This window comes from Zeus faber (assembly GCF_960531495.2).
Source record: "Zeus faber genome assembly, chromosome: 11".
Lineage (NCBI taxonomy): Eukaryota > Metazoa > Chordata > Actinopteri > Zeiformes > Zeidae > Zeus > Zeus faber.
In genome coordinates, this window is record NC_137205.1 from 19,471,257 (window position 1) to 19,481,256 (window position 10,000).

Below are 10,000 nucleotides of genomic sequence, written 5' to 3' on the forward strand. Positions count from 1 at the left end.
TTGGGAAGCACTTGGTGCACCTTACTGCACTCAACAGTACTGCATATCACATATTTTGACAAATTTTACCCAAAGTGGTGGCCTTAATTTAACAGAGTGCTTTTCAAATGAAGTGCAGCGTTGTACCTTCAGGAGTGCAATGGCTTGTCACACCAGCTGTACCCTGTAAAGGATACATTTGTACCAGATGTGTCCTATTGTTGTACCAGCGAGACATAAATTTGTTACCGGTGGTACGAAATTACAAACAACAACCCACGTCAATGATATTGTACCTTGGCATACTGTAGGTACTTTTTTATACCTTTTTCATGTTGAGAACCCCCAATTTGATATGTATTAGGCCACAGACCCAAAGATTTTGTCTCTGGGACCTCGATTTCAGAAGCTCTTTATTGTTGGATATGATTTAGTCCAAAGTCCCATACCTGTCTACACAATAGTTAGGGAGATAGCAGTGAAACCATGACTCATCTCAGTCATTATTGTACTCTTATGCTGCTGATGTCTTATAAATGAAATAATGATGAAGTTTAACGATTACTTGTTTTGCTGGGGACCCCCTGGAAGCTCAATGGATCCCACTTTGAGCAGCACAGCCATGGCGGGTACTGCTGGTGTGGTAAGCCCTTGTACCCCTACCGGGCCAACGCTGGTACTTCATTTTCCATAGCAGTGTTGGTGATCATACGATATGTCGTCAAAGCAGTTGATGCACACCCCTATGAATTTGTCATGTCTTGACGGTTGTTTGAGCTGGATTTGGGCCTTCTAATTGAGCAGGCGTCACAGTACAACGGCTTTGGGAAGCCGCGAGTGGAGGCTACTGAGTGAAATTTATTTTATCCAGATGTTAATGAGCGGGGGATGGGTAATTACTGCCATAACCAGGAGAGACCTGTGAACCAGCCCCTGTTATGAGGCTGTTTATCACGATGTGTCACACCTCTTACATGTGTGTGTTTGTGTGGTTTTGCATTTCAGTGTGTGATGTGAGTCCATATGCGTGTGTGTGTATGTGTGTGTGAGGGCATGTGTGTGTGTGTGCTTGTGTGTGTGTGTGTATGTGTGTGGGTGGGTGCGCGTGTGTGTGTGTGTGCATATTTGAGTGTATGTGTGTGCGTGCGTGTGTGTGTGCGTGTGTGTGTGTGTGTGTGAGTGAAGGTGCGCGTGTGTGTGTGTGTATGTGTGAGTATAAGTATGTGTGTGCGAGTGTGCGTGCGTGAGTGTGTGTGTGTGTTTTTTGGGAAGGCGGGGGGGTGGGGGGGGGGCTTGAGGGCGCTGTTGGGTTGCTGATGTCAGCATGTGCCAGTGCTTCAAACACGAGGAGAAATAGAAGAGACGGGGGGAGGGGATGGCAAGGAGACAGAAAGAAATGGAGGGAGCGACGGAGGGAAAAAATTGGCCTGTGTGTGTATGTGTTCAACCACTGATACCCAATCCTATGGAAAGACACCTTCCTACAGCTGATAGAGGACACATGCACATCATATTGTAAATTTAAATATTGTATTTTTTTATGTGTTCCTGTACAAATGTGTACCTGGGTATATACACCTGCCAGCCACAACATTAAAACAACCACTAATATCCACTAATATTGTGTAGCTCCCCTTGCCGCCAAAACAGCTCTGACTAGTCGAGTATGGACTCCACAAGACCTCTGAAGGTGTCCTGTGGTATCTGGCACCAAGACGTTAGCAGCAGATCCTTTAAGTCCTGGAAGTTGTGAGGTTGGGCCTCCATGGATCAGGCTTGTTGTTCCAGTACATCCCACAGATGCTCCATGGGATCAGACCCTAACCTCGACCATCCACATGATGTAGAAGAAAACGTGATTCATCAGACCAGGCACCTTCTTCCATTGCTCCATGGTCCAGTTCTAACGCTCACATGTCCATTTTAGGTGCTTTCAGTGGTGGACAGGGGTCAACATGGACACTCTGACCGGTCTGTGGCTACACAGCCTCATACGCAGCAAGCTGTGATGCACTGTGTGTTCTGACACCTTTCTATCATATCACAGTAGCTCTTTTGTGGCATCAGACCAGACGGGCTGGACTTCACTCCCCACGTGCATCAATGAGCCTTGGGCGCCCATGACCCTGTCGCCGGTTCACCGGTTGTCCTTCCTTGGACCACTCTTGGTAGATACTAACCACTGCATACCGGGAACACCCCACAAGACCAGACGTTTTGGAGATGCTCTGACCCAGTCGTCTAGCCATCACAATTTGGTCCTTGTCAAAGTCACTCAGATCCTTACGCTTGACCATTTTTCCTGCTTCCAACACATCAACTTCAATAACTGACTGTTCGCTTGCTGCCTAATATATCCAACCGCTTCACAGGTGCCACTGGAACGGGATGAGCAACATTTTTCACTTTACCTGTCAGTGGTTTTAATGTTGCGGCTGATCGGTGTAAGTAAATGTGCAAACACTTGTTTGTGCACGTGTGTGTGCGTGTGCGTTCTCATGTATTACCAGAGCGGTAGGTGCTGACAACACTTTTGCCAAAACGTTGCGCGGTGCCACAATTTCACATCACCGGTTGTAGCACATTTCACCGTTCTGGGAGAGATATTCTACCACGCTGTGTTAAAAAAAAAAAAAAAAGTGGGTTTCGCCCACAAACAATGTCTGTGCACACGTCTGGGCGTGGGTTCATGTGAGAGGGAAGAAATCGAAATAATGATTGTATTGATCCGTCCGGATGCTCGAGCCATGACATAACTATACACACTAATTGGGCCGTTCGGCAGAAATGGAAGAGCTACTTAGGGGGCTCTTCTCCGTCGCGCCAACCCAACGTAGGAGGTCTGATGGGAAAGTTCTTCTGAGTAGAGTTCACCACAAACCTTTTCACCTCAGGGCCAAACAGTCAATCGGGTCTTTTAGTGAGAGGTTATTCCTTAAATTCAAATTTAAGGAAATCATTGAGGAGAGTCGTGGTGAAGTGGACGTTGGTTTCTGCGGCATGACCACGCTCGTCCACACGCCGCTGTCCCTATCCAGGAAATTATTTAGGGAAAATCAACATGATGGGGTGATGCATTCACCCAATCGCCCTGTGTGGGATTTTGTTTCCCGCTCCCAAAAATCTAAGTGAAGCCGAAAGGGAGGAAATTTGCTGACATTCCGACTGACCATCTTAAATATGAAGGCAGTACTGAGACGCAGAACAGTCCAAGACTTCCAGCGTCGTTCCAAAAGTGTCAGGAACTTTGGGGGAAATGCCACTCATCACTTCAGTGGGATTACTGTGAAGAGTCAGCACATAATAACGAGGCTTCGTGTACGTTTTCCTTTTGAAAATACACGAGGAGACAAGTCTGAACTTTCTGATCAGACCTTGTGTTGTTAGGGAGCCCATCCAAAGCAGACTGTCAGGTCACGTCAGGTTTATTTGTAAAGCCCTTTATCGCAGTCAAAGTCCCGCAGGGCTTTAGGGGCCCACGTTTAAAGGACTTTCTGACGGCACCCCCTAACCCTCAGCCCTCAGACAGGAAAGAAAGAAAAAGAAAAACTCCCAAAAAACCCTCATTGGAAGAGGAGGACCCCATGAGAAGGGGATGATGATGGATCTCCATTCCAGGGCAGGGTAGAGGTGCTGGCATCGCTTAAATTTCACTAATGACACCTATAAACATTTAAACTTTAAAAATGGTCTCTGGCGACGGTGTTCCTGAGAAAAAGTTATTTGGGAGGAATTTTATCTTTTTACTCATATCGCAATATAGTGCTTTTCCCGCCCCCTTGCTTCTGTTTTACTGCCGCTTCCACATTTCTTTCTTTGCATTTTCTCATTTGTGTTTTTTTTTTTCTCCCTCTTTCTATCTCTTGCAGGCGCTTTATGTCTGTTATTTCAGTTTGCTGTACATCCTTTGTCCTTCCAGTTTGTTTATCTCTTCGTCATCCATCTTTTACACCCGTCCCCCAGTCGACTTTGGCAGCAACCGGCCTTTCAGGGGGACATTGGTTGTTTTCCAAGTGTTATTCTGTCCATAAAATCACCATTTGCTCCTTTCCTTACCGTATAGCCAACCATAATCAGCTTTGAGACAGACACAAGCTCCATGAATACATAGCATCGTGTGATTTTTGGGGATGTTGCGGAAAGCGTTTCATCCCTTATTTTTAACCCTAAAATCAATCTATATTTTAGGCAAAAAAAAAGATCACATCAGCCAAATATGAACCCTTTCCAACCGAGGCTCTCTGTCTTGTTTGCCAGCCCCTGATACAAGACGGCCATTTCCCGTCAGTCATGGGGTCGTGGCTGTCTGATTCGGATGTAATTGCCCGTCGTCCAGATGAGGCCTTTGCTAAATTGTCTCTGTGCTAAAGGGTGATTCAGTGGAGTGAGTCGTGCCGGTCGGAGCCGGTTCTCCAACACCAGCGCTTCAGCTTTCCATCGTAAAAGGTCGTTCCAGGCAACGGCCCGAGCCCCCGCACCACACACACACACACACACACACACACACACACACACACACACACACACACACACACACACACACACACACACACACACACACACACACACACACACACACACACACACACACACACACACACACACACACACACACACACACACCACTGTCGCCGGGTTTATAGACAAGTTCCATACACAGTGGTCAAGTCACGAGTCAAGTTAAGAGTTTTTAAGCCACATCAGAGAAATGGTTTGAGATAACTGCCGGACTCGCTAAACTCAGCTTGCCTTCATTTGTGGTCAAACACGATCCCCTTTTGTGATGTTGATGTGGTCGACTCATGTCTTCAGTGGAGATTTCTGCTTCTAAATTCTGGTATTTAATGTTTGTCGGTTTCATGGCGTCGGCTTTGTTCAGTTTTGGAAACGACTCTGGACTTCTGGAGAAAAATATGTATCAATAACTCGAACTCCGAAATACATGTTTGGCTACTGTACACGGGATTTTTTTCTGTTCAATTCATATTAGTGTTTATTTTCAGGGTGAGCAGTGAATACCCCACGTTATAGCAGAATGATTGTTTAACAGTGTTTAACATGCGTGGAAAACGGGATATTCTGAAACACTCAGCATTTCGTATATTTTACTATATTATTCTATCAGTGTATATATTTTAGCATTTTTATTGGGTCGCCATCTGAAGTTCAGATACATAGTTACATGCTTGCTGTACTTTATTGTGAATACTTTTCATTGCATTACATGAATTTAAGCCAAACTAGTGTCAAATTAAGTTTTAGTCCCTGACCATTTTCCCGATGATAGCGATGATTTATTTACCTTTAATATGGTCTGGAGTTTCGGGTTTTGGAAAATTGGAACGATATGGTGAGAGACCTTCCTTAAAATGATCGTCTGGTCCCGCTGACAACTGCAGTAGAACGCGTCAAAGGTACTTCATTTGCCCATGTATTGTATTCATGCAAAATACAGTCAAATTAAGTACCTTTGACAAAGAAAACTGAGACAATTTCATACAATTACATAATTAGATTAACAGTATAATGAAGTGTGTGTGTCTGATTTTGTGTCGGTGTGAGTGAATGACAGGTGGATCAGATCGATGCCTCCATCCTGTGTGACCGCACAGATCCTATCTGTTCCATATCAAGTGCACAACGACCTTAGACCCCCAAAATCCCCATGTGACCCCATCTAACCCTGTATCCGGTGTCCTCGCCCTCCTCTGCCGTTACCGTAAACCCTGTTGGGGGGGAGGATGCTGCCGCTGGTGGCGACGATGATTGTGTGTTTGTGTGTGTGTGTGTGTGTGTGTGTGTGTGTGTGTGTGTGTTTGAGCAGGTATGCGCGCTGGTGTTTCAGGTGTGCACATTTAAGTGCAATTTCATGTATTCTGTTGTTTTGTTTCCGGAGAGGGTGTGAGTGTCTCTTCATTATGTGGCAGCTAGGTTGCTTGTATGTTCCCACAGACTCACAAGAACAGACGCACACACACACACACACACACACACACACACACACACACACACACACACACACACGCATGCATACACACACACGTGCATACAACATGGTATTTCCTCCGACACCCGTGTCCTTTATAGTGTATTTCTCTCGCTGCTGTAAATGGAGACGAAGTCAATATATCTTCCAGCTATCTATAGTCATATTGAGCTCTGCATGAAACACAATACACATTCGGTGTGTGCGTGTGTGTGTGCATGTGTGTGTGTGTGTGTGTGTGTGTGTGTGTGTGTGTGTGTGTGTGTGTGTGTGTAGATGCATATAGTGTATATGCATGTTGACTTCCTTCAATCTCAGCGTCCTTATACTTGACTCGTCCATGTAGCACTTGATTTTATATTCCTGTCCCTTTTTAAATATACTTGTGGGAGCACACTGGCCAGTGGCTTGGTCCTGTCGTGACATTTAAGGACTGTGCGGCTAGGCAGGGGCTTCCCTCCCCGATTTTAGAGGGAAGATCAAAGTTTCATTTTGGGTGGCCACCATGTTGTACATTGACACCCTCAAACTCAAAAACCCAACAAGGTAGTTAACTTAATCTAGTATAACAGAATTAGTAAAAAAAGGGACGTAAACCTTGGACCTTAAGGCCTTAAGGTTTATGTAACCTATAAAGTGTAAATCTCAGTAGGTTTCATAAATTGTAAGAAAAACGAAAGTAAACCTTTGATTAAATGATCCCATTTGAACTAAGTCATATCCTTGTGGGTTGTTGTTGTTTTTTTGTTGTTGCCATTATCATTTATTTGTGACAAAATACGCAAAGTTATGATAGCACGTTATTGTTCCCTGAGAAAAAATCCTGGTGTTTAAGACGAGAAAAAACGAACAGACCAGAATATAGATTCACACAAAGAGACGGATATGAAGCAAGAAAACGCAAAATACCAAATAATTGTCCAAACAAATGTACAGGGGAAAATAATGAAGAAAAAAAAAAGTTTGCCCGTTTTGGGGTAAAGTTGTCCCTAAAAAGGGACTGGTAGCATTGCCAGGGAACGCCCTTCCCCCGCTGTAAAGTGATTTACATTAATAGAAGACCATCACATAGTAACAATACAAGCAAAGAAAAAAAGCACAATGCAGTTAATAAATTCGCTGAATATTATTATAACCCAGATCTCTTTTAAGATCTGGGTTATAAATTTAGACATTGAAAGATCGTGATCATTCCCCTGAAAACACATTTCCATCATTATTACTCCACAGAGCATAACTACAGGACTTTAACATGCACAAGCCCTGGTGCACTGACCCTGAAGCTCCCATGAGCATAATATCAAGACAAAGTACAACTATAAAATGCATTAGAATAATAAAACCAAGTAACAACAGGATAAGACACATAAAAAAAAAAAAAAAATATATATATATATATATATACATATTGCATCCCCCTGTTCATCTCTAGGATGCATTTAAATTTCGGTCGCAGATACAATCTGTGCAGATGGAAAATTGAAGTCGGAATCATCACCCACAAACAGGGTTCTAGGACAGTTTGTTTGCTTTTCCTATTTAAATGTTGTCATTGCAGGAAGTAGAGTTGTTCAGGCGATTATTGTTAGCTGTAATACTGAGAGAGTGATAATTATGCTTATTATGTTACCTTTTCGGCAAACAGGGCGACTCCCGTAACCTTAGCGTGAGAAATCTCTTTAAATTACGTGGTCCTTAAATAGCACTTTTATTTCCGATGCGATTGATTTGCATTTACTTTATTTCTTTATGTATTTTATTTTCATTTGTTCGATTGAATTCATTCACATGTATTTGCATTTTCCTCTGATCAACTCTATTTTCCGTGAATGGAATACTTTCAAAGTACATATTTTTCTGGTCGAACTGCACATCCGCAGAATCCCTGACATATTTAATGGGGGTTAGTGAACCAGCAGCAGGCAGGACGCCGCATTGTTTGTTTGTTGGTTTGCCTTCAATCTGACTCATATCCAGAGATAGACGGAGAGAGAGAGCAAAGGGAAGAGAAAGAAGGAAAGTGACAGATAACCAGAGAAGGAGGGATGGGAAACAAAAGTGATGGAAGAAGAGAGTCCGCTGGAGACAGAGAGAGTGGGGTGTGGAAAGTTGAACAGTGAAAACAATAAGAAATGTAGCTGCAGGCAGCAATGCACAGGTTAGGTTGCGTTAGTCACGAGTTACCGTTTTCTGAGTTCCCATGAAACGCAGCATCACTTCCTATCGAGCCAAATTACAATTTTCTGAATTCCCATGGACCGCAGCATCAATTCCTGCCGTCTCTCATCTCGACCTGGCGCAGATACCTGGTTCCTTCGCTTGGCTACTTCCGTTACGTCTGCTCCACTTCCCTCAGTAAAACGTTTTTTCACTGATTCCTGCTCCAAATATTGACCGATGTGGATCAAACTTGGACCACAAAATGTCTGGACTGCCCCGAATACAACGCTTGCTTCATCTGTTTCCCTGGGTTCAGGCAGTTGCCGTGCGCCAGTCACTTTCAGCCGGCAAAATCCAAACCAAAACAATATGGTTCCAGCCCTACAGGCTAGACCCCAATTAGAAAAACAGAGGGAAAGGCAGATGCGGCCATGGAGAGGAAGAAAGAATGAGAGAAATAAAGAGAGAGGCCAGGGTGATTTTTTTTGCAGGATTGGATTTTGAGTCAGTGATCTGAGTTCACTCTGCAGAATCTAAATTATTTATTGTCTTTTTCTTCTCACTGCTAACTGCATCCACGTCATACTGCTGGGGGTGTGTGTTTGTGTGTGTGTGTGTGTGTGTGTGTGTGTGTATGTGTGTGTGTGTGTCTGTGTGTGTGTGCATCTATAAGTGTGTATTATTTTTTTAGGGGGTGATTTGATCATGCTGGGTTGGTCAGCAGTCTGTCTTTAATTTCCTTTATCTCTCTAACTCCTTTATAAACACATGCACACATAAACACACACACACACACACACACACACACACACACACACACAAGCCTTTGTACTGGACATACATACATGTACACACACACACACACACACACACACACACACACACACACACACATGCGTGCGCGCGCACACATGTATGCGTGCGTGCGCATACATAAACTCTCATAGACAACCAGAAATGTCCTCACAAGGTCGGCTGTAAAGCGTGGTCCTCACAAGTGTAAAAACACAAGCGCACACACACACACACACACACACACACACACACACACACACACACACACACACACACACACACACACACACACACACACACACACACACACACACACACACATACACACAAAACTACACACATACATCAACTCTCATTCACAACCTCACAAGGTCTGCTTGAAAGTGTGGTCCTCAATAGCAATAAAACCAAACAGACTAGTACTTGCACACACACACAGACACACACACACACACACACACACACACACACACACACACAAAACACACATACTTTTACTCTCATACACAATCAAAAATGTCCTCACAAGGCTGATAAAGTTTGGAACTCACACGTATAGCAACACACACACACACACACACACACACACACACACACACACACACACACACACACACACACACACACACACACACACACACACACACACACACACACACACAGTCACTTTCTCTCTCTCTCTCTCTCTCACTCAGTTTCTCTCTCTCTCTCTCTCTCTCTCTCACTCAGTTTCTCTCTCTCCATCGCTCTCTCTCTCTCCTCGCTCAGTTTCTCTCTCTCTCTCGCTTTCTCTCTCTCTGCTTGACTGATATGATTTGAAGTCTTTGTCATCTCCTTTCACATTTTTCTACCTGGACTTCCTCTCCTTCGCTCACATTCAATCCATCCTTCACGCTCTGCTCTGACGCCATTTCTCCTCTTCTCTTTCCCATCGAAACGCCACACATTTTCTTTACCATTCGTGAGGTTTTTAACGCTCATCTCTGCCACCCCATGCTGCAACGCATTGACTCCACAGGCCGGCACACTTACTCCTCAAAACCATTTCTTCATGCTTTATTTCTCTCCATCTGCCACTCA

The 10,000-nt window shown here is 44.1% G+C and overlaps 1 protein-coding gene across 1 annotated transcript in view; it reads left to right on the forward strand.

The window, feature by feature from the left end:
* Positions 1 to 10,000, forward strand: part of cacna1aa (calcium channel, voltage-dependent, P/Q type, alpha 1A subunit, a) — a gene marked incomplete at both ends in the record, with an annotated part of 106,689 nt that overhangs the window by 474 nt on the left and 96,215 nt on the right. The gene's annotated exons all lie outside the window — the stretch shown is intronic.